This window comes from Callithrix jacchus, chromosome 9 (genome assembly GCF_049354715.1).
Source record: "Callithrix jacchus isolate 240 chromosome 9, calJac240_pri, whole genome shotgun sequence".
In the NCBI taxonomy this organism is placed as follows: domain Eukaryota; kingdom Metazoa; phylum Chordata; class Mammalia; order Primates; family Cebidae; genus Callithrix; species Callithrix jacchus.
Window position 1 is genome coordinate 24,957,503 of NC_133510.1, and position 25,329 is coordinate 24,982,831.

Below are 25,329 nucleotides of genomic sequence, written 5' to 3' on the forward strand. Positions count from 1 at the left end.
ATTTACTACCAGAAGGTATATATAGAGATGTATACATGTATAACTTGTTTGAATTTAATTTATCATATATATAAGTATCTTAATCAATGTTATAAATAAGTATAAATTCACTCTTTTTTTTTTTTAAGATGGAGTCTCGCTTTGTCGCCCAGGCTGGAGTGCAGTTACACTGCAACCTCCGTCTCCTGGGTGCAAGCAGTTGTCCTACCTCAGCCTCCTGAGTGGTGGAATTACACCACAACACCCAGCTAATTTTTTATTTTCAGTAGAGACCAGGATTCACTGTGTTGGCCAGGCTGGTCTCGAACTCCTGACCTCAGGTGATCTGCCCACCTCGGCCTCCCAAACTACTGGGATTATAGGATTATAGGCACTGCGCCCAGCCATAAATTCACTCTTAAGAGCAATTTACTTGAATTAACTAGGATGATGATATCCTTTTAGTTTATGTCTGTGTTTTGTTCTTTCCCAGTTTGTTAGAAATTTGTTTTAGAACAAACATTTGCATACATTTGTATTAGAAGATAATATTTAATTTGAATTTTTTAACGAACTTACTTATTAAAATATACATACAGAAAAGGCAACAAAGTAATGTGCCTTTTTTTAAGCAAACCAGATTCTAGGGTTTAGAGCTCAGCAAACTTTCACAAGTTAAGCACAATCACGTAAGCATTGCCCAGATCAAGAAATAGAATATTTCCAGCATTACAGAGGCCTCTTTCATGCCCTTCTAGTCCTTCACCCATTCCCTCATAAATAACCATTATCTGTACTTCTAACACCATTGGTTAGTTTTTCCTGTAGGGAAAACTTTTTTTAATTTTTACACATTATTTCTTTGGATAAATGCAGGAGGCGTGACCAATATTTTAGACTGTATTTTACATCCCTCTGTAAATTTTATGACTTAATAATAATTTGACTCCTAGGATCTAATTGTCTGCTTCTGAATATAACATAAACTAACTTTCAGAGGTTAAAGTCACTTTAGTTTATATACAAATAGAAAATCCATTTAAGCTGAAATTGCAGAGCCTCTTCTTTAGGAAATTTGCAGGTAAAAAGAGATCCAGTGTTTTTAACATTAGCCATGGTAATTGAAAGGTAACTTAGATTTTGACTGCTTTCATTTATGCAATAAATTTAGGTTAAAATTTAGCTGCACAAATGATGTTGCTGTTTGGTATATAACACTATCATTATTATTTGCTAGTCTCCATTTCCAAGGATTCTAAGTACTTTCCAGTTATAATTCGCATTCCTGGACATAAATAAAATAAAATTTTTATTTTTACTTTATAGAGATTGTTTAATGAATCTGAAGGATCATATGCCTTGAAACTTTGATGAATATCCCTGATTTGCTTATTTGTGTTTTAGACAAGGTATTGAAATGGAAAAAGTGATGCAGGAACTGGGAAAGTCACTGACAGATCAAGATGTAAATTCACTGGCTGCTCAGCGTTTTGAATCCCAGCAAGTAAGTGAAAAATGGTGACTTTTAGGTATACAGTTGCATTTTTTTACTTATTTATTTATTTGGTTAAAAAAATTAACCAGATGGTACACTGTTTCTTTTAGGACCTAGAAAATAAATGGTCAAATGAATTAAAACAATCAACTGCCATCCAAAAACAAGAGTATCAATAATGGGTGAAAAAACTTCACCAAGACCTAAAAAACCCCAACAACAGCTCCCTTAGGTATTAGCTATGTATTGTTCTTATTCATATAATAGTCCATTGTTAGTAATAGCTTATATTTACTGCAAAGTTAAACCTTTTAGTTGTATGTACTTTAAGTTGCCAGTGAAAGTTCAAGATAATTTTATGCTTCTTTTACCATTTTTTACATTATAGGATTTATGTGGATTACTTCGGTGGCAATGGTTATGATTAGTTTGAAATAGAACTTACTTTTATGTTCTAGATACATATACCTAAATACTTAAATACTATCTTTATTTCTTTAGTTTCCACTGCATGCAGTAAACATTAGTAGAATGCCAAACACTCTCTAAGCAGAAAAATGAAAAAGATACCTGCCTATATGGAGCTTATATTCTAGAAAGAGAGACTGATCTATAAATAAAATAATACTGTATGGAATGGTATGTGCAGCAACAGAAGCATGTAGAAGGTACAGAAATAGTGTGGAGGATTTCTCATAAATCATAACTTGTGTGGCATCTCCTGGCCTAAATAAATTGTGTTTCACATGTTCCCTTAGAGCTTGACCATGCCTATGTTATTTCTTGGCTATGTATATGTATGTTTGAGAATTAATTTTTGTCAAATCCCTAAGTATATTCAATTGTAAATATACTGAGTACAGTATAATACTCTTATTTCTAGTATATGCCAGTGTATGTAAATATTTTACAATAGCATTTTATCTATATAATGTCAGTCTCATACCTGTTTTTTTTTTTGGTCATATACCCAGCTTCTTGGCAAGTGTTTAGCCCTTGACCTCTTGACACTAGCACATAATACATGCTCGGTAAAAATTTATGGGATGGATGAATGGACAGACAGATAGGTTATTGTTGATTCTTTACCTAACATCTGTATCATCTTTTATCTAATGATTACAATCTTTTATTTGTGTAACTGTTTTCCCCAAACTGTTTGTTGCTGCCTGCTATGAACCACTCTACATCTCTCATTTTTCAACCAGCCTTTTAAAAATAACAACAGCATAGAATAGGAAAAAAAATCAGTGTACATTATGCAAGAAGCTTTCTATAAATGAATGTGCTGTATTTAGCCAAAACTTAAAATATATACTGTATATTGTAGTCAGAAACATTGAAAGCCACTGATTTCAGAAAGCTGTGAAAGCCCCTAGCTGTAAAAGTTATCTCTTCATGATCATGCCACTGCATTCCAGCCTGGGTAACAAGTGAGAAACTGTCTCTTAAAAAAAACGTTATCCCTGGCAGGACAGCTCCAAGGGGGCCAAATAGGAACAGCCCTGGAGTGTAGTTCCCAGCAAGAATGCAGAGGGTGAGTGATCACCACATTTCCAAACAAATTTTTACTGCTCACAGACCAGGAGATTCCTGGGTGGAAAAGTGCCATGAGTTTCCAGCATGGCTGTTTAAGCCAGCACAATGGGTCTCCACACAAAAACTCATACAAATCTGGGCACCATTTCAACTGGCACCTGGAATGCCTGGGAGACAGAGTCACCCATTCAACTCACTATCTTGATTCTCAGCATTTCTGCCTGTGCCCTTGAGAAGGCTCTCTTGTCTCTTGTCCTCAGTCTTTTCCAGAAATACCTGGAGGCCAGTGGAAAAGAGTTTGCAAGTTCATGTGCCTGTAGCTCTGACCTATTCTAACTTTTTTTTTTTTTTATTATTATTTTTTTTAAATTTTTTATTGGATTATAGGTTTTGGGGTACATGAGCAGAGCATGCAAGACAGTTGCGTAGGTACACACATGGCAGTGTGCTTTGCTTTTCTTCTCCCCTTCACCCACATTTGGCATCTCTCCCCAGGCCATCCCTCCCCTCCTCCCCCTCCCACTGGCCCTCCCCTTTTCCCCCCAATAGACCCCAGTGTTTAGTACTCCCCTTTCTGTGTCCATGTGTTCTCATTTTTCATCACCCACCTATGAGTGAGAATATGCGGTGTTTCATTTTCTGTTCTTGTGTCAGTTTGCTGAGGATGATGTTTTCCAGATTCATCCATGTCCCTACAAACGACACAAACTCATCATTTCTGATTGCTGCATAATATTCCATGGTGTATATGTGCCACATTTTTCCAATCCAGTCTATTCTAACTTTATATGCTAGCCCACTTGGCCTTTAAGAATCTGTTAAAATTGTAGCTGCTTTCTTTTTATCCCCTTGTATGACAGCATTCTATTTCAGCTATGCTCTAACAAAGATAAAACTCTTTATGGGTCTTGTCTGTATTGAAGGGATATATCACAGTTTGGAATTCAGTTTACTAGATTGCCTTATTATCATGAATCTTTGATGGACTCCAGAAAAGTGTGATTTTGTAGATCAGCAGTCCTCAACCATTTTGGCACTAGGGACCAGTTTCTCGGAAGACAATTTTTTTCCAGGAGAGACAGGAAAGGTTTGGGGATGAAACTGTTGTACAAGAAGCACATAACCTAGATCACTTGCATGCACAGCTCACATTACAGTTTATGCTCCTATGAGAATTGAATGCTGCCGCCAGTCCCTTATCTGATGGCAGGTGGAACTCAGATGGCAATGCTCACTCACCTGCTGCCTGCAGGGGAAAGAGATTGGGGTCTCCTGTTGTAGATTATCTGGCTAGGTTTAAATTTACCCTATTTACTAATGACGTCTGTCATTGAGTCTAATGGGGCTATTGGGATTAGCCCCAAAAATTTAGTCAGGGAAACAGATGACTCTTACAGACTTACATCATCTTCAGCTTACCACTGATTGAATTGAACAGTGATATAGTTATTGCTGTTTTGTGGAAGGCTTTTTAGGAACTATAAAGAGGAGAACAGAGAAAGGTGGTTTAGTGGGAGGAGAATTTTGAAGGTAAAAAACAAGAAATGGTAAAAATAAAGGATGTGTATACATCAAAATGAACTTAATCTTTTTATTATTTATTTTATTTAACTTTAATCTTAAATTGTTATTCCTATTCATCTATTTTCTAATTTTGCTTAGAGCTAGCCCTAGCATAGGATGTATTATATATTTTGAAATATAATGTGATTTTGACTAATAAGTTAATCACTTTAATCATTCTCTTAGGCTGCTAAAAATGTTAAATATGTAAATGTAAAATAATAATATATTATTAATTGACATAAGGATTGAAAATAATAATCTGCTTTATTTATTGTGATGAAATGAAAGAACAAGTGGGAATTTTAGAGCATGTTGGTGCTTATGGTCTTACCTGTCACCATGGATTAAGGATGAGTTTAGGGAAAAAAGCAAGACTTTCAGCTGTTCAGTTTTCTCTTGTTATAAAGCTTTCCTTTAAGAAAAGTTCTTGCCCAACTTAAAAGTATATCAATAATTTTACTACTTTCAGTGAGGAAATTAAAGTTCAACCAAGTCAGATCAGAGAATCTGTAGAAGCAATTGGAAGGATTTATGAGGAACAGAGAAAGTTAGAAGAAAGTTTTACCATTCACTTAGGTAAGTATATTAATTTTTTGCAGTTATAATTTATTGTAACTTCTGAAGTCTTTTTTTAATAATAGAGACAAGGTTTCACCATGTTGCCCAGGCTGATTTTGAACTCCTAGGCTCAAGTAATCCACCCACTTTGACCTCCCAAAGTGCTAGAATTATAGGCATGAGCCACCATTCCTGGCCACTGAAACTTTTTGTATATACTGTAAGAAAAGAATCCCTAGTGTATAAGTAGAGTGTACCTTTGTTATTTTGAATTCCAGATTATGTTTTGCTTTAAGAAAGACTATAGTTTTTTGGCTTTAAGTTTTGTATTTTAGCTTATATAATTTTTTTGCAGATAGAAAGATTAAATTGAAATAGTCATTAAAATGGGAAGTTGCAAGGCCCATTTTTATTTTGTTGTTTAGATTTATCTGGATTCTTGCCACAGAGATTTGCATCCTCTTAGACTGGACTTCTTGCAGCTGTTTAAGTATCTTTTCTGGACTATTGCCTACCCCCAGGAGCCCAGTTGAAGACCATGCATAATTTGAGATTGCTGAGAGCAGATATGCTGGACTTCTGTAAGCATAAAAGAAATCATCGAACTGGTGTGAAACTTCATCGGCTCCAAACAGCATTGTCGCTTTATTCTACATCTCTCTGCAGCCTGGTTTTACTAGTGGATAATCGAATTAATTCATATAGTGGTATTAAAAGAGGTAAGTTACCATCATACACATTTATTTTGTTAAATTTCACCCCATAACACCATTCTTACAAAGAAAGGAATTATGGGGAAACTGAAAAAATTTTAATCACCTTAACATTCAAGTGGACCAAAAAAACATACCCAGTCATTATTATTTAATTTCAAACCATAGCACTGATAGAGTGCTTCATAATATTTATTTTTCTTAAAATACTATTATATTATAAATAATGTTCTTATAGAAATCTCATTACACGGTAAAACAAAAAAGAGCAATCACATGTTTTCAGTTTAGAAGCAAATCCTGGCTTAGTGATTTTTAGCTCATCCATTTGTCTCTATTTTTTTTTAATAATGTACCTCTTAAATTTGCTAGGTAAAATTCTGCCTTCCATCTTAGTACAACTCACTTTTTATGATTATTTCTAAATTTCTAAATATATAAGATGTAAAATATATAAAATATATGAAATGTATACCTATTTTTGAAAGAAGCTTAAATAGAATTTATTTCCCTTCATAAATATAAAAACCTTCTCATATTTTGTAGCACCTTTTGGGATAGAATATGATCAAAGTATTATTTAAAGAAGACCTAGAATTATATTGACATTTCTTTGTCTCTTAATTGTTTACTCTTTTGAGTGATTGAGAGGTTAAGTTTCTAATTAAAACAAAATTGTTATGCCCTAACTTAAGGTGTAATTATTTAAAGGACAAGTATAAGAAATCATACTTGTATTATTTTCTTTTTATACTAAATCTCATTGTCGATAAGTAAATCCTAAATATTTGATATTTACATTTAGAAGTTTGTAAATGTTTTGGGTCCCTTAGATTTTGCCACAGTTTGCCAAGAATGCACTGACTTCCATTTTCCCCGAATTGAAGAGCAATGAGAAGTTGTTCAGCAGGTGGTCCTTTATGCTAGAACTCAGCGCAGGAGTAAATTGAAAGAATCACTTGGTGGGTAAAACTCACTTTTATTATATTGTGTCTGTAATCAATGTAATAGCACATGGATTATCATTAAGATCATATAGAAAATTCTGTAGAAGATAGAAGAAAATTAAAAACAAAATTTAAAATTATTTTTAGTTATTTTTTTATTTAAAAAGAACCTCAAAATGTATTTTTGTTTTTTTTTTCCTTCAACTTTTGTTTTAAGTTCCAGGGTACATATATAGGATGTGCAGGTTTGTTACATAGGTAAATGTGTGCCATGGTGGTTTGCTGCACATATTGACCCATCACCTAGGTATTAAGCCCAGCATCTATTAGCTATTCTTCCTGATGCTCTTCCCTTCTTCCAGGCCCCAGTGTGTGGTTCCCCACCATGTGTTCATGTGTTCTGATCATTCAGCTCCCATTTATAAGTGAGAACATGTGGTGTTTGGTCTTCTGTTCCTGCATTAGTTTGCTGAGGATAACAGTTTCTGGCTCCATCCATGTCCCTGCAAAGGATATGATCTCACTCCTTTTTATTACCTGAATAGTATTCCATGGTGTATATATATCACATTTTCTTTATCCAGTCTATTGTTGATGGGTATTTGGTTTGATTCCATGTCTTTGCTATTGTGAATAGTGCTGCAATGAACATATGCGTGCATGTATCTTTATATAGAATGATTTCTCTTCCTTGGGATATATACCCAGATCTTTATACCAAGATCTTTAGAAGCTTGAACTCTGTGCCTAATTTTCTTTTTTAGGGGGATGATTTTCTTCAAGGTTCTTAGTGAAAACTATTGTTAATTTTCAGTACTATAGTTATACTTGAGATTAGGTACTCAGTGGAAAGTTGGTGATCTTTTGGTCTAGGTTCTATATCGCTGAAGTGGCCACAGTTATTACTACAGAGGAGACTGGAAACATAGAGTAAAAGGTAGTCCAAAATATATACTTTTTGCCTATTTTTTTTAGCTGTGCCTAAGCAGGGCTTCAAAAAATTTGGTTATAAACTCATAATTGTTCTTCTCCATGGAAATCTTTAGTAAAAGGCAAAAGATTTATTTGTTATGAAGAAAAACCAGAGCATTGTATGTTATATCTTTGACTGGCTTAAGTAGCATGAAGTCAGTTAAATGAATTATTTTTGATTCTTTTTTTAAAAAAATCACAGTATCCTCAAATGACTGATTTTTTATATTTATTCACAACATAACATTCTCTCTGTTTAGGAAATTTACAGGAAAAATTTTTTAAATTTATTGAGATGTATTTGATAATTAAAGATTGTATGTATTTGAGGTATACAATTTGATGATTCAATGTGTACAGATGCTGTAAAATAATCACTTCAAATGATTTTAATACCTCAGATAGTTGCCACTTTTTTGTGTCCATGGTGAGAACACTTAAGATCTATCCTCTTAATGAATTTCAAGTATACACTAGAATATTGTTAAGTATAATCACATTGTCATACATTAGATTTCCAGAACTTATTCATCCGTGTGGCTGAAACTTTGTATCCCTTGACCAAAATCTCCCCATTTCCCCCCACCCCAGCCCTGGTAACCACCTACTCTCTATCAATGTGAGTTCAACTATTTTAGGTTCCACGTGTAAATGATATGATATAATATTTGTTTTTCTGTGTCTGGCTTATTTCACTTAGCATCCTCCAGGTCCATCCATGTTGCTGTAAATGGCAGGATTTTCTTTTTAAAGGCTGAATAATATTCTCTCTGTGTGTGTGTGTGTGTGTGTGTGTGTGTGTGTGTGTGTGTACATTTAGGTATGTTTTTAGTATCTTGATTATTGCAAATAATGCCAAAATGAAGATAACTCTTTAAGATACTGATTTTATTTCCTTTGGATATATACCTTAAAGTGGAGATGCTGGATCATAAGATAGTTCTGTTTTTAATTTTTTGAGAACCGTCAATCCTGGAAATGTTTTTTAAAGCTATTGAAAGAGTTAATGGCATCTTTCTTCAGAAGCTTTCTATATGCATAGGAAGAGGTTATGGGAAGGCAGGTAAAAGAAAAATCTCTGGCTGGGATCACAGAGTAATTCAGTTGGTTTTTAATTGAAAAATGAGAATTTAAAGAGTGGTTTCTTTGTAAATTAAACTGGTATCGTAAGTTTCTTTAGTTAGGACTTAAATATTAGGGTAATAGTCATTTCAAATAATTTTAAGGTGTGTTTTTCTTACACTTCATATATTATAGACATAAAATTACAATACATGCTATTGTCTGGCTTGAATGTATACAGAGTATTTTATTATTTCTCTCTTTATTTTATTTTATTTTATTTTTTGGACACAGAGTCTTACTCTGTCATCCAGGCTGAAGTGCAGCGGTATGATTTCAGTCACCACAACCTCTGCCTCTGAGGCTCAAGCAATTTTCTTGCCTCAGCCTCCTCAGTAGATGGGTTTACAGATGTGTACCCCATGCCTAGCTAATTTTTATATATTTAGTAGAGATGGGGTTTTGCCATGTTTGCCAGGCTGGTTTTGAACTCCTGGCCTCATGTGATCCACCCACTTTAGCCTCCCAAAGTGCTGGGATTACAGGTGTGAGCCACTGCACCTGGTCAATATTTTATTATTTCTTATAAAAACCTGATGTTGGTGCCCAGGAAATAAAACATGGCAAGTTTTAAAATTGGGGATGTTTGCACCTTTAAATCTGCTTCTGGTACTTTGAATGCTTTTATTCTTTCTGCTTCTGGTACTTTGGATGCTTTTATTCTTTCTTTCCTTACTTTGTTTGCACTTGCTGTGTTTAAAACAAACCATTATAGTACTTTAGGTGCATAAGTTTTGTGTTGTACATTTGCAGAGAGATATTATATCTTTTCTTGGTATAAGGAAGACCTTTCTGAAGGCTGTTTGTTCCCCTCTCCCATCTTTTTCACTCCCAGAAATTATAGAATTCCTTCCTTTCTTCTATAGGTAGAATGTGGCTATCTAGTCATAACTTGACTAGGGTTCAATACAGTTTCCTTATCTATTCAATAAACTCTTAAAAAATGGTTTATATGTTTTTAACCATTTTTTAAACAGATAAAACATTCTCAAGATTCACAATTCAAACTACAAAAGAGCATACAGTGAAAGTGTCTCTAACTCTTTTTCTAGCCATCCAGTTTCCCTCTTCAGAGGCAGCTGGTGCTATCACATGTAATTCTTAGACAGATGTTTATGTATGTATAAGCAAGTGTATGTATGTATTTATTTTCCTTTTTACACACAAATGGCAGCTTTCTGCATACACTATCCTGTACTTCACCTTTTTCACTGAGTAATTTATCTTGGAGATCATTTTATATCAGTCCATAAAGACCATCCTCATACTTTTATGCTGTTTCATAGTAGTCCATTGCAGGATATCCTGTTATTAATCAGTCCCTTACTAATAGACATTTGATCTATTCCTTATTTTTGTTATTATAAGCAGTAATGTCTAGTAATAATAAATAACTTTGCATATGAATAATTGTGCATGTGTGTGAGCAGTAAGCATATCTACAGAAGAGATTCCAAAAGATAAATTCCTGGGTTAAAGGACACATACATTTATACTTTTCATAGCCTTGGCAATTACTCTGTATAGTATTTCTGCCAGTTTATATTCCCACTAAAGGTAGTTACGGCTTTGCTATGGCAATATGTGTTACATATAACAGAGCCAGCTAAGTATTAGAAAATCACTATAGAAGTATATCCTAACATAACCTTTCAGAAAATCTCAGTATACCCTCTTACTCTTCTACAAGCTTCCTTCTCATTGAAACTAGCAGTGATGTGATCAGAAACATTTTAACATTATTCTTAGCAGTGAGTAAAAAGCATGAAGATTGAGATTATGACAATTGTATATTTACAAGTATATTTATGAGAGATAGAAAGTGTGCAGTAAATGACGGGAAGTTGTTAAACCACATATGGCTAAAGCATTGCGTGTATATCATGGTTTTATTTTGTTCTTGTTCAAGCAACTACTTTGTGGTTTCAGTGAGTCAGTGATGCAAGTAGGTTTATAAAAGACTTTCTTAAAGAAAGCTGCATGTTGTTACGGAAGAACTTTGTGAAAATACCTTCTCCATCTTTTTCTGTGCACACCTACATATTCTGCAAATTTACATCCTGATTTGCAAGGACTTGTTTATTCTAAGATGTGTTGCATTCCTTTTCTTATTACAGTTATTATATTAACATCTTTATATTTCTGTGGTCCATGATAAAGAGTCAAAAATTGTTTTTATACACATTTTATGCACTTTTAAAAAAATAAAACCAGCCATCTTCTTACTGTTACTAAACAAGGTATTGCCATGAAAACATGAAAGGGAAATGGACTATGAACTGTTCTCTCTTGTTTACTTAACAGAGCTTCCATTTGTTCATACTCCATGTGAACAAGATTAGAGTCCTTTATTGTTTCTCATAATCTGTGCTATGATTAGCTATTTATTCAAAGCCTATCAACCACACGGCTCTGAATTAGAAATAATACTTCATTAAATATAGATTCTAGCAACACAGAGCCTTGTATCTCTCTGTGCCTATCTCTCTGACTCTTGATTTATAACATATGTGCATTTACAAGGTACAATGTTATAAATCAATTTATCAAAGTAGTCATTTGATAAAAATATTGTTACTTTTATTCAAATCTCTCTTAAAACTATAATATTTTGGTGTTTTCAGTTTATTCATTTGAAGGTCTGTTGTCATGTGATTTTCTGATGCTGAAAGACATTCCAAAATAGATTCCAAAATAGTTTTTAATTGGAGTAAATATGCAACCTCTTAAAGATAGCTACTTTGAAGGCTAATACTCAGTTTGCATTTGTGAATTCTGATGCAATTCTTGTAAAGTTCCGATGTCTGTTTTATTAAAACATATAAAATAATTTGCATTCAATCTTTATAATGTATGTTCAACATAATGTTTCTTATTTTACCAAGATTTATTCTTCTAAGAAATAGCATGCCTTTAAAAAAGAAGAGAAACTGTCAAATAGCTGGAAAATAGTTCCATGTGAGACAGTTTCACCTATCTGTTATAATTGTGCATAGTGTCAGGTAGGAAATAAATTTCAGGAATGGGTTAAATATACAGTGATTCCTGATGCCACTAGCTATGTATCTGTAGTCCTGAACAAGCTGTAACAACAATAGTGACTCAGAATCTAAAAATAAAGATGGCCACACCACAACTACCTAATGAAGGTATTTTATGTGCGATTAACTTGGTTCCCTGAACCTCCCAGATGAAAAATAGGATACTGGCACGTCTAATGTGGTTAATACCATAGGAGAATCTGAGTATGTGAATTCAAGACCTGGCTCCACCACTTATCTGTGCATGCTTCCTTAAGTTAGTTAACCTAGCCAAGCCTCTGTCTCCTCACACATAAAATGGACATAGTAGTAGGACTTACCTCCCAGGGCTGTGGTTATAGAGGTTTTGTAAGAATTAAATGAGCTCGGCCGGGCGCGGTGGCTCAAGCCTGTAATCCCAGTGCTTTGCGAGGCCGAGATGGGTGGATCACAAGGTCGAGATATCGAGACCATCCTGGTCAACATGGTGAAACCCCATCTCTACTAAGGATACAAAAAATTAGCTGGGCATGGTGGTGCGTGCCTGTAATCCCAGCTACTCGGGAGGCTGAGGCAGGAGAATTGCCTGAACCCAGGAGGCGGAGGTTGCAGTGAGCCGAGATCGCGCCATTGCGCTCCAGCCTGGGTAACGAGAGCGAAACTCTGTCTCAAAAAAAAAAGAATTAAATGAGCTCATCCATGTAAAGCATGTAGCAGAATGCTTGGCACATAGATGCCCTCAGAAAATTTTTGCTGTTGCTGTGATTCTTTTGGGAGCAGTCATAGTAACATGTTCTCATATGTTGTTACATTCTTTCATACTGCATTGTCTTGTGAATAGATTCTGGAAACCAAAATGGAGGAAATGATGATAAGACTAAGAATGCTGAGAGGAACTATTTAAATGTTTTACCTGGTAAGTATGTTTTTTTTATTTCAAATTATTATTTTCTTACACCAAAAAACATTTTATAATGCACATCATAGGAATTTGTTTTAAATCTTTAATTTTAGCATATGTCATTAAATCACTTTAAAACAACACTTTATACCTCTATAATACACTTTCACAGATGTTCATCAGTGTAAAACTTAATTTTTTTTTGTTTGTTTTTTTGAGACAGTCTTGCTCTGTCACCCAGGCTGGAGCACATTGGTGCAATCTCAGCCCACTGCAACCTCTGCCACCCACGTTCAGGCAATTCTCCTGCCTCAGCCTCCTGACTACCTGGGACTATAGGCCTGTGCCATTATACCCAGTTAATTTTTTTGTATTTTTAGTAGAAATGGTGTTTTACCATGTTGGCTAGGGTGATCTTGAACTCCTGACCTCAAGTGATCCTCCTGCCTCAGCTTCCCAAAGTGCTGGGATTACAGGCGTGAACCACTGGGCCTGGCCTAAAACTTAATTATTAATATTATACTAGTATTGATGTTTTTTCTAGATCTATAAAAGAAAAATTGCTCAAAAAGTTGCCTAAGTTTTATTACTTGCTATCGTAAATTTTCTCTTATACATTATTTCTTAGTTTCTTAAGAAATAAACCAAAAGTTTTACTCTGAAATATAAACTAGATACTTCTCAGCCATATAGCTAAGATCAAGTAAAATATGAATAATAGTACATTGAGATATAAACAGTTGAATTTAAATATAAAGGAAGTGGGTCATCTCATTTAGAATTTTATTTTCATTTCCCCTTACATTTTCTGCTTTCCATTTTATTTCCTTTATTATTCTAGATATGTTGCTTAACAACTGGAAATTCAGTTTCTCAATCTTCTGATTGAGAGCATAACAAGGACTATTTGTATATATTATAAAATTTTTTAACTAAGTGATAAATTTTAGTTTCAGAAATAGCCATCTCTTGATAGTTTTTTATTCTCCTTTAAGGTAATTTTCTCCCCTAGATCTTCGACATGTAGGTTACATTTGACAGTGGAGATACACACACACACACGTGTATTTCATTAGCCTGTGGTCATCAGCCTTGAAATTTCCTCCCACCTTCAGGTATTCCACCTTAGTGGGTAATGTTAGAATCACCACGTGTTGTTTCCTCCACTGTGTGGAACAGGAAACCATCTTCCTCTTCATCTAAAAATACATTCAATGAATTATTTATTGTATTTTTCTTCATAGATCCATAATTTAAACCATCCATATTTTGTGTCTTTCTAAAAATGTGCCAGTCTTATTACTACTCTGGAAGAACCAATATCTGTTTGATTTTTAAACATAACTCTTTGTTGCTATTTGTATTTCCTTCCCTAGTATTTTTTGGAAAAAGTCTATAGGTTTTTTAAAAACTGGAAATTCAGTCTCTCAATCCTCTTTCTGATTGAATTCACTCTGATGACCCTTAATAATGTTTGTATCACAGAACATAACATGGACTGTCTTATTTGTATACTTTATCTCTGTATTAGTACCAAATCAGAAGGATATATAATAAGTCTGAGTTAGAAAAGTAATATAAAGTATTCAGTTACAGATAATAGCATCTTAATTTCCATTTAATTAAAGTATACCTACACAACCAGGATGTTTACAGGAGATGAAAAAAATAAATCAAAAATTAATGTAACTTTTAAATTGCAAAGAAAAAATAGTTTTATTTATATATTTGTAAGCCAGTCATAGTTGACTTAACCATGATTTAAGTATTTACAGTTTGTGTAATCCAATTCTCATAATAACCTTGTAAGGAAAGCAGTCAGCATTATTTTTCCCATCTCATACACTAAGTAACAGAGGATCAATAAGTTGAATTGATTTGCCCAAGATCACTCAGTCAGTAAGTGCTAGACAGCAGATCTTCTTAACATCCAATCTAGTCCTTTTTCTACTATATCATATTAATTTGGTTACTACTGCCAGCCCCATGGCCCCCATTTTATTAATGGGTAAAATTAGGCCAAGAAACAAGTCATTTAAGGTCAAAGAAAGCAGTGCCAATTTGGGGATTGGAGCACCTGACTTGTTCACTAAGTCATTCTGCCACACTCCTGGATAATGGCCCATATCTAAAGCTATGACTTCCATCATCTGAATTATCAGTAGCAGTTTAGAAGGTAATACACTTCACTGGGCCCAGAAGGATATTGTCTCATATAGTCCACTGAGTTTCTGATGAGCAGTCTGTGTCTTTTGCTGCCTTCCTGGAAAATTATAATTAAACTATTCCTCACCGGTTTTCTTTCTTACTTTCACTTTGTCCAGTTTATTGTGATGTATCTGTCGCTCTCCTTTAATTTCCTTCTCTGTTTATCTAATTCCTTTATCTTGTTCAAGTTAAAATAAAAAGACCTTGCCTGGGACCTGTCAGAGGCATCTATGGATACAGCTGATACACACTGGTAACTAGAAATGTTAACCATAGGGCTAAAAGTATATTAAGTATTTTAAGTATACTGTACGTTTATAATTAGATCCTAAGATAGTGATGTTGACACAAGGGGGAGCGGAATTTGGGAGGGCAAAGGTTAAGTGTGGGAGAGTAGACATAGGCAGAGCTTTCCCAGAAGGCCTATAAGAATTTCCAGTGAGGTATATGTATTGGTAAGAACGTATCCTTTCTATGTTTTCTATTTTGTTTCTCTATATTGATAGGAACTACAGAAAATAAAAGCTGATGAGATTTTTCTTGGTTTGTGGGGCTACGTAAAAAAAAAGAGTGATGGTAGGAAGCATGGATTTTACTTTAATGTTTGAGATAGACTGCTCCAGCATTCAGCCTAAAATACTCATTCATTCAACACATATTTATTGAGTACCTTCCACGTGCCAGGTGCTGTTCCACTTGCTAGAGATAGAACATTTAGCAAGTTAGATAAAATCTCTGTAATCATGTCACATACACAGTGGGCTCTTTAAAATAGTATGTACACAAAAGTGCTAAGAAAAGAATAAAACCAAATAAGGTGAAAGAGTAAAGGGTGGAGGAGACCATTAGTAGATACGAAGTCAAGGAAGACCTTTCTGAGGAGGTGACTTTTGATCTGAGATGTGATTGATGAAAGGAAGTCAGCCATCTGAGAATCTTGGAGAAAAGCCCTCCAGGCAGCAGCCCTGACTTGGGAACAAGCTCTGCATGCTTGAACTGAACAAAAGCCTGTGTAACTGGAGTGAGGAAAGAGAATGAGACAAGAAGATATTGGAGAGAGAGGCAGGGTTCAAGTCATCTAGGCCTTGTAGACCAGTGGTCCCCAAACTTTTGGGCACCAGCACCAGAGACCAGTTTCTTGGAAGACAGTTTTACCACAGACCATGGGTTGGGAAAGTTTGAGGATAATCCAGGTACATTAAATTTATTGTGATACTTTATTTCTGTTATTATTACATTGTAAGGTATAATGAAATAATTATACAAGTCACCATAATATCAAATTAGTCAGAGCCCTGAGCTTGTTTTTCTGCAACTGGATGGTCCCATCTAGGGTTGATGGGAGATAGTGACAGATCATCAGGCATTAGGGTCTCATAAGGAGCATGCAACCTAAATCCCTCACATGCACAGTTCACAATAGGGTTTATGCTCCTGTGAGAATCAAATGCCGCCACTGATCTGAAAGGAGGTGGAACTCAGGTGGTAATGCAAGCAGTGAGGAGCGGCTGTAAATACAAATGAAGCTTCACTCACTTGCTGGCTGCTCACCTCCTGCTATGCAGCCCAATTCTTAACAGGTGATGGCCCGGTACCAGTCCATGGGGGACCCTTGTTCTAAACCATGATAGAGAGTTTGGATTTTTTTCTGAATACTACAGTATGAGCCTGTTGGATGATTTTAAGTAGGGGGGAATATAATATGATTTATATTTAAGTCGTAGCTGCATGAAGAATTGGTTTGTAGGTGGGCAAGAAGGGAGTAAGGAGATCAGTTAAGAGAATATTACAAAAACCTAGGTGAAAAATTACAGTAGCGTGAACTGGGTTAACACCAATAAAAGTGGAATACTCAGATTTGGGCTATTCTGTAGTTAGAACTGAAAATAGTTGGTGGTAGATTGGATTGTGGATGGGGTGATAGGCATTGAGGGAAAGCAAAGGAATTAAGGACACCTATCTTTCTGTCCTAGCAACTAACTGAACAGGTTGGTCTTATAAGTTGAGAGGAGGAAGAGCAGATTTAGGGCATGGAAAAAACAAGTAACATTTTTTACATGTTAAATTCGACATTTTAGGCCAGGCGTGGTGGTTGACATCCGTAATCCCAGCACTTTGGGAGGCTGAGCAGGGTGAATTATGAGGTCAGGAGATGGAGACCATCCTAGCTAACATGGTGAAACCCCACCGCTACTAAAAATACAAAAATTGACTGGGCATGGTGGTGGCAGACACCTATAATCCTAGCTACTCAGGAGGCTGAGGCAGGAGAATCACTTGAACCAGGGAGTTGAAGGTTGCAGTGAGCTGAGATCACATCACTGCACTCCAGCCTGGCAACAGAGCGAGACTCCATTTCAAAAAATATATAAATAAAAAAAAGACATTTTAGGTACATACATCAAAATAAAGATGAGTTCTCATTTGATTTATTTACTACTTGGTGGTCACTTCATACCAATTTATGAACCTACTGCAAAATTGACTATTGTCTCTTATTTTCATTAGCTTCTCTTCAAGAAATTAAGGAGCAGTAATCACAGTTGCTTCCTGAGCCTGGTAAATGTTCGTGATATACCCCAGTAGTTCAACACATTGATTACCCATCACAGTTATTTATAAAGCCCATTGATGAATGTGACTTAGGCATTTGATAATCATGATTGTATTTATTGTTCACAGGAGAATTTTGTATTACACGGCATTCTTATCTCTCAGAAATCCATGTTGCTTTCCATCTTTGTGTGGATGACCACGTGAAATTGGGAAACATCACTGCTCGTGATCCTGCCATTATGGGACTCTGAAATATACTCAAAGTTTGCTGTACCCATGACATCACAACAATAAGCATTCCTCTCTTGCTGGTACATGATATGTCACAGGTAAGCAAATAGAAAAATCCTATAATTTTATGAATATGTTAACCCTCAGTATTATGTAGTAATCCATTTTAAAGGCACTTTTTTAAAACTAATGAATTTTTGCATCTCCTATCTGGTTAATAGAATTGAGTAAACTATAATACAAAACAGTGAATAATCCTTAACCATATATGTTCAGAGAGCTATAGCATTGTCCTGTAGTAAGTAAACTAGAAAATCAAAATAATATTTAACTTTGGATAAGGTATGTGTCCCTACACCTCTTTCTCCTCCTCTTCCCTGTCTTCCCTCTCCTCTTCCCCCTCCTTCTTCTTTTTTGCTATAAGTAGCATTAGTTTTACATACATATATTTATTTGGCTTAGGCTGCCATGAAAATTAGTTTGCATTTTCTAAGTATGTATTAATAGGTAATGGAAAGATATGCTAGATGACTGGAAGAAGCCATCCTTGGTTTAACATTTTCTCAAGGATTCTTTTTAGATAATACAGTTCTACAATTAAGATACAGCATAATCATTCATCCATTTTGTTACGTACTATAATTTAATTTTTAACAGTCTCTTTCCATGACTGGTTTTCTTTTTCCTTCACCCACATAGAAACTGGTTAGAAGGCATATATTGTAGAAATAATATAAAGACTAGAATTCAATTTCACATAGTCTGGAGAAACAAATGTGTCTCAAATCAAACGGGTCCAGAAAAGTCCTAGGAGAGCCAGTGCTTAACTTGGTGATGAAGGACTCATAGCAACTCTGTGCCTGCTTATTTTGAGGAGGCATTTTTTTAAAAAAGCAAAATTGACACCTGCAGTCCCAGCTATTCCAAGGACTGAGGCAGGAAGATTGTATTAGCCCAGAATTCAAGACCAGCCTGAGCAACACAGTGAAACTGTGTTTCTTTAAAAACTTGCCGACTGGGAAGTGGAGATTGTGAATGTTAAGAAAGAAGTTTGATTATTGATTATAAACAGTTATTTACCAAAAGAAAAATGCTGTATTTTAAAGGGCAGTGTAAAAAAGTTTGTGTTTTACTTTTTAGACTAAGTCCCCACTTAGACTCATTATATTGCAGGAGGCCTCATTTTAAATTTCATATCCTGTATAACAGGGGTCCCAAACCGCTAGGCCAAGGACCTGCCCCACAGCAGAAGGTGAGGGTCGGAGGACGAGCATTACCACCAACTCTGCCTCCTGACAGATCAGCAGCCACATTGGATTCTCATAGGAGCGTGAACCCTATTGTGAACTACGCATGCAAGGGATCTAAGGTGTGTGCTCCTTATGAGAATGTAATGCCTGGTGATCTGAGGTGGAACAGTATCATCTTGAAACCATCCCTACTATCCCCACCCTCACCCCCACCCCAAGTCTGTGGAAAAATTGTCTTCCACAAATCTGGTTTTTGGTGTCAAAAAGTTTGGGGACTGCTGCTTTATAAACACACAAAAATAATTCCTGTCCTTCTGAGACAGGGTGATTTTAAATGATTTCCCACTTATAATCTATGCTGATGTATTTTTACTAGGTTCCTGGTTGTTTGGATTAGGAGAATTCCAGCCCTATCCTATGAAAGCTTCATCAGACTTTCTAATTTCTCATTCCATTCACTTCTGTAGCCTCAGTCATCCTACTATGGTATCAAGAGAGATAGACAAACATTTTTTCCCCACTATAGCTTTATAAAGTTTTAGTTCCATCAGGAATTTTTAGCTATTATTAAATCATCATTACTAACTAGTCTATCTATAAAAGTGTCTTTGGGGAGTAACAAAGTTTATGGTGAATTCCCACCACAAGAAATACATCCAAACATTCCTGCAGCTGGACTGGTTAACTACTTTATAAAAAGCCTTATATATAGGTAGGAAACAACCTCAAAAACAGTGTTTTCAAAAATCACTAAGTTCAGATTTACTTCCAGACATCTGATACTACTAGCTTTCCTTCTCCCACAATGTTACAAAAGTTACATGTTTTAAATTGGGAAGGCCAGCTGCAGAACATTAAGTTTGTTTCTCAAATGTCCAGTTTAATTCACAAAAGTATATTGAGCTATGATTCTCCCATTTGTTGTATTTAAACATCCATTCAGGTCAAGAAGTTTCTAAACTCAGATAACACTACACAGGAGTTAGAGGTAAATATTGGTTTTAGCTTTGTGGAAAGGATCCCAAAGCATTTCAGATGTCCTTTTCCTCTTATAACAGAGTCGTTAGACACTCAGTTAACCATGTTTTAGTGTGTGCAAGATGATAATGAAGATGACTGAAACAGCCCATGTCCTGTGATAGATAAATGGGCTATCGAAATTAATTGCAGTTTAAAAAGAAAAAAGGAAAAATAACATATCAGCAAGAAGAAAGACATATCAGTTATTTCAATAGATCTTTGTGCTCAAGATACTGTCTTATTGGAGTCCATCTTGTGGAATGAAGCTACAAGCCAAGAATACTGAATTCTCAACTTCCTTTTATTGTTTCTGTTAACTTGTTGAATAATTTGGGCTTACCAAATCATTTAGTTTTGTAACTATTGTTACTAATGAAGATTTTGGTTTTTTTTCACTTTTATATTGAAGTATAGCACACATATAGATGTTTGTTTTTAATTTTTATATTGGAGTATAACATATGTATAGAAAAGTACGCATAGGTATACAGCTCAAATCTTCATAGACTGAACACCCATATAACAAATGTGCAGATCATGAAGCAGAACATACCAGCACCCCAGAAGCCACCTCCCTTTCAACTTTAAACCACACTCCCTCCTCAAGGGTAACCACTGTTTTTATCTAAAAAATTATGGATTTGTTGGGCTTGCTTTTGCTGTTAATCTTATATCTGGCTTCTTTCCTTCAATAGTATGTTGTGAGATCTATCCGTAATATTGTGCATGGTTATAGATTGTTCATTGTTATTGTTATATGTTATTTCATCATGTGACTAGTTATCTATCCATCCTATTTATGGACATTTGGGTAATTTTTCCATATTTTTATTATTAATGAGTAGTATTGCTGTGAACATTCCAGTAGACACCTTTTGACATTTCTTTTGAGAATATACTTAGGGATAGAATGCTTAGGTCTCAGGGTATATTTATGTTTAGCTTTGGTAGATATGCCAAATAGGTTTTCAAAGTGGTTGTACCTGTGCTGAACGTGAAAAATAAGAAATAAAGCCAAACTATTTCTCCTCTTCTGATAGTGGCTGTGAAACTTATTAACACAGTGTTTCAGGTATCTAAGACGCATATACTTGAGAAGTAAAGAATAATCTTGGAATATTCCCCATTGGTACATGAACTCAGATAATAATTCTTATGTCTAAATTCCAAGACAAACAGTGAAGACTTAAAAGTACATACTGAGTAACTGCAGTTCAACCTTACCCTAATGAGAGGATTCATGTTGAGTAACAGTCAGCTTTAGATAGAAGGTATTATCTCAATTATAGTCAGAACTGATTTTTTAATTTCATTTTCATAGGTTTAGAATCTCTTCTGTACATTTATCATCTAAAGTGTGACAGTAGGATCCAATTTTTTTTTTCTTGAGACAGAGTCTTGCTCTGTCACCTAGGCTGGAGTGCAGTGATGCGATCTCAGCTCACTGCCACTGCCGCCTCCCGGGTTCAAGCAATTGTCCTGCCTCAACCTTTCGACTACCTGGGATTATAGGTATCTGCCACCATGTTCAGCTAATTTTTGTGTTTTTAGTGGAGATGGGGTTTCACCATGTTGGCCAGGCTGGTCTCAAACTCCTGACCCCGGGATTTGCCTGCCTTGGCTTCCCAAAGTGCTGGGATTACAGGCATGAGCCACTATACCTGAACTAGGGCCCAATTTTTTGCTTGTTATAAAGTCTGTAGTGTTTCACATCATCCTTTCAGCTTCACTGGATTTCTCTAACAGTGCACTCTCACAGGCATGTCACTAAGATGTAGTCACTTTTCCATTATTTAGAATTCATGATCAAAAACTTTCTATACTGTTACCCTGTCTATGTAGAGACACCATAATGTTGTCTATATCATCTACTATATCATATATGCTAAGATTTGTTTCCAGAAGTAAGCTCCTTGTGAAACTGCTGACCACAACTCATTACATTCAATACGTTGTTCTTCTCATGACTTTATTGACTTCTAAAGCTTACAGTTTATGTTTTCTAAGCACCCAAAGCCATTCTTTTTAGGTCCTGGTTATAATCAGAGACAAAAATGACAGGATTTAAAACACCTTGCAGCCTCAAGAGGGAAGATGGCGCTGTAGGACCAACTCAGGATTGCAGCTCCCAGTGAATCTGCAGAGAATGAGTGGACACAGCATTTCCATACCGATCTTTATTGTCCACAGACTAGGAGATTCCCAGGTGTAAGAGCCCCACAGGCAGCCACCATGGCAGTTTGGGCCAGGACAGCTGTTTGGACCAGTGTGGCTGTTTGGGCTGAGGCCGCAGCACAGCAGCACTCTGTACAAAATACACTAGTTTGGTTGCCCTGTTAAAGCGGCAATTGGAGATTTTGGAAGGCAGATTAGCACATTCATCTGATTAAATGGGACTTAAACAGAAAGCCAGGCCAGGAGATTCCCAGGCAGCAACGTTGTTTGAGCCAGCGCAGTGGGTCGCTGCACAGGAAATTACACAGATCCCCGTGCCCTTGCAGCAGGTGACTGAAACACCTGAGAGAGAGTCAACAGTTCAACTTAAAAAAAAAAAGAGCTCTGAGGCAGGGAGCCAGGTGATCAGGCTTGGCGAGTTCCAACCCCACAAAAACAAACAAAACAGCAATTGGAAACGTTCAGGCTTGAGAGTTTCACGGCAAGCACAGCTGAACCCAGGACAGTGCAGCTCAGTGGGGCAGGGGCATCCGCCACTACCGAGGATCACGACCCCTATGGAGGTACTTTGTCATTGCTGATGCAGCCTGCTGTTGCCGAGGCAACCCACCGTAACAGAGAGTCCACCACTACAGAGGCAGGCCACCATCACCACTGCAGTTCTAACCACACCCATATAAACGGGACTACAGGGAATTACAGCAGGGCAGAGCCCACGACAGCAGGATGGAGCCCACAGCAGCAGGGCAGAGCCCACAGCAGCAGGGCAGAGCCCATGGCAATAGGGCGGAGCCCATGGCAGCTCATCATAGCCACTAGAGGCAGGCAGTGACTAGTCTGCCTCCTCACTGGGCAGGAAAGTGCAACAGATACTCATAAATAAAGCCCTAACTCCCCAGGACAGAGCACCTGAGGAAAAAAAAAGGGAGCTTTATGAGTTCTGCTGCAGCAGACTTAAACGAACCTGCCTAGCAGCTCTGAATGAACAACGGAGCTCACAGTTCAGCCCTAGATCTCCTATAAAGTACAGACTGTCTTCTCAAGCAGCTCCCTGACCCCCATATATCCAAAGAGTCACCTCACAAAGGACTGATCAAACTGACATTTGGCAGGCATCATTCAGGGACAAAGATAGCAGAAGAATCTGGTAGCAACCATCACGGCACCGCAGTTGCTACAGGAGTTCCCCAGGCAAGCAGGGCCTGGAGTGGACCTCAGCAGTTCTACAGCAGTGGGGCCAGACTATTAGAAAAAAAACGAAGAAAGAGAAACACTTCATCATCAACAATCTGGACGTCCACTCAGAGATGCAATTGGAAAATTAACAACTACTCAGACGACAAGTGGATAAATCCACAAAGATGGGAAGAAACTAGTGCAAAAAGGAGGAAAACACCCGAAACCAGAACACCTCACCTTCTACAAAGGACCAAAACTCCTCAACAGCAAGGGAACAAAGCTAGACGGAGAATGAGTGTGATTAAATGACAGAATCAGACTTCAGAAGATGGGTGATGAGAAACATCCATGAGCTAAAGGAACATGTGCTAAATCAATGAAAAACTAAGAACCTTGAAAAAAGATTTGAGGAAATGATAACAAGAATGGACAACTTATAGAGGAATATGAGTGAATTGAAGGAGCTGAAAAACACAACATGAGAACTTCGTGAAGCATGCACAAGTTTCAACAGCCGAATTGACCAAGCAGAAGAAAGGATATCAGAATTCAAAGATGAACTGAATAAAACAAAACAAGAAGGCAAGATGAGAGAAAAAAGCGCAAAAAGGAATGAATAAAGTCTCCAAGAAATGTGAAATTATTTGAAGAGACCTAATCTACGTTTGATAGGTGTATCTGAATGTGATGAAGAAAATGAATCCAAGCTGGAGAATACTTTTCAGAATATTATCCAGGAAAATATCCCCAACCTAGCAAGGCAGGCCAATATTCATGTTCAGGACATACAGAGAACACCACAAAGATATTCAGCAAGAACAGCAACCCCAAGGCACATAATCATCAGATTCACCAGGGTTGAAATGAAGGAGAAAATGCTAAGGGCAGCCAGAGAGAAAGTTTGGGTCACCCACAAAGGGAAGCTCATCAGACTCACAGCAGATCTCTCGGCAGAAACACTACAAGCCAGAAGAGAGTGTAGGCCAATATTCAACATCCTTAAGGAAAAGAACTTTCAGCCAGAATTTCATATCCAGCCAAACTGAGCTTCATGAGTGAAGGAAAAATAAAATCCTTTGCAAACAAGCAGTTACTCAGAGATTTTGTCATCACCAGGCCTGCTTTACAAGAGCTCCTGAAAGAGGCACTACTAATAGAAAGGAACAACCAGTACCAGCCATTCCAAAAACATACCAAATGCTAAAGAGCATCAACAAAATGAAGAATCTGCATCACCTAATGGGCAAAACTGCCAGGCAGCATCAAAATGGCAGTATCAAATTCACACATAACAATATTAACCCTAAATGTAAATGGGCTAAATGCACCAATCAAAAGACACAGACTGGCAAATTGCATAAAAAGTCAAAACCCATTGGTGTGCTGTTTCCAGGAAACCCATCTCACATGCAAGAATACACAAAGGCTACACAAGGATACATAAAGGGATGGAGGAAGATTTACCAAGTAAAAGAAGAGCAAAAAAAAAGCAGAAGTTGCAATTCTCGTCTCTGATAAAATAAACTTTAAAGCAACAAAGATCAAAGGAGACAAAGGAGGACATTACATAATGGTAAAAGGATCGATACAACAAAAAGAGCTAACGATCCTAAACATATATGGACCAATAGAGGAGCACCCAGACATATAAGGCAAGTTCTTACCAACTTACAAAGAGACTCAGACTCCCACACAATAATAGTGGGAGACTTTAACATTCCACTGTCAATATTAGACAGATCAACCAGACTGAAAATTAACAAGGATATCCAGGGCTTCAACTAAGACTTGGAACAATCAAACCTGATAGACATTTACAGAACTCCGCATCCCAAATCAACAGAATATACGTTCTCAGCACCACATCACACCTACTCTAAAATTGACCACTTAATTGG

The 25,329-nt window shown here is 36.5% G+C and overlaps 1 non-coding gene and 1 pseudogene across 2 annotated transcripts in view; one reads left to right on the forward strand and one right to left on the reverse strand.

Annotated features, from left to right (window-relative positions):
• The window catches only part of LOC144577756 (FERRY endosomal RAB5 effector complex subunit 3-like), a 38,072-nt pseudogene extending 15,210 nt beyond the window's left edge, over nt 1–22,862 (forward strand). The window contains exons 4-10 of the transcript XR_013522294.1: nt 1,384–1,483; nt 1,585–1,706; nt 5,049–5,155; nt 5,659–5,856; nt 6,684–6,812; nt 12,753–12,827; nt 17,703–22,862. The product of XR_013522294.1 is annotated as an FERRY endosomal RAB5 effector complex subunit 3-like (transcript). The remainder of the gene's footprint in view (nt 1–1,383; nt 1,484–1,584; nt 1,707–5,048; nt 5,156–5,658; nt 5,857–6,683; nt 6,813–12,752; nt 12,828–17,702) is intronic.
• On the reverse strand, nt 7,771–7,887 carry LOC118144547 (U5 spliceosomal RNA). Its single transcript, XR_004729316.1, has one exon. It is a non-coding gene; the product is annotated as a U5 spliceosomal RNA (small nuclear RNA).
• Nucleotides 22,863–25,329: the final 2,467 nt, after the last annotated feature.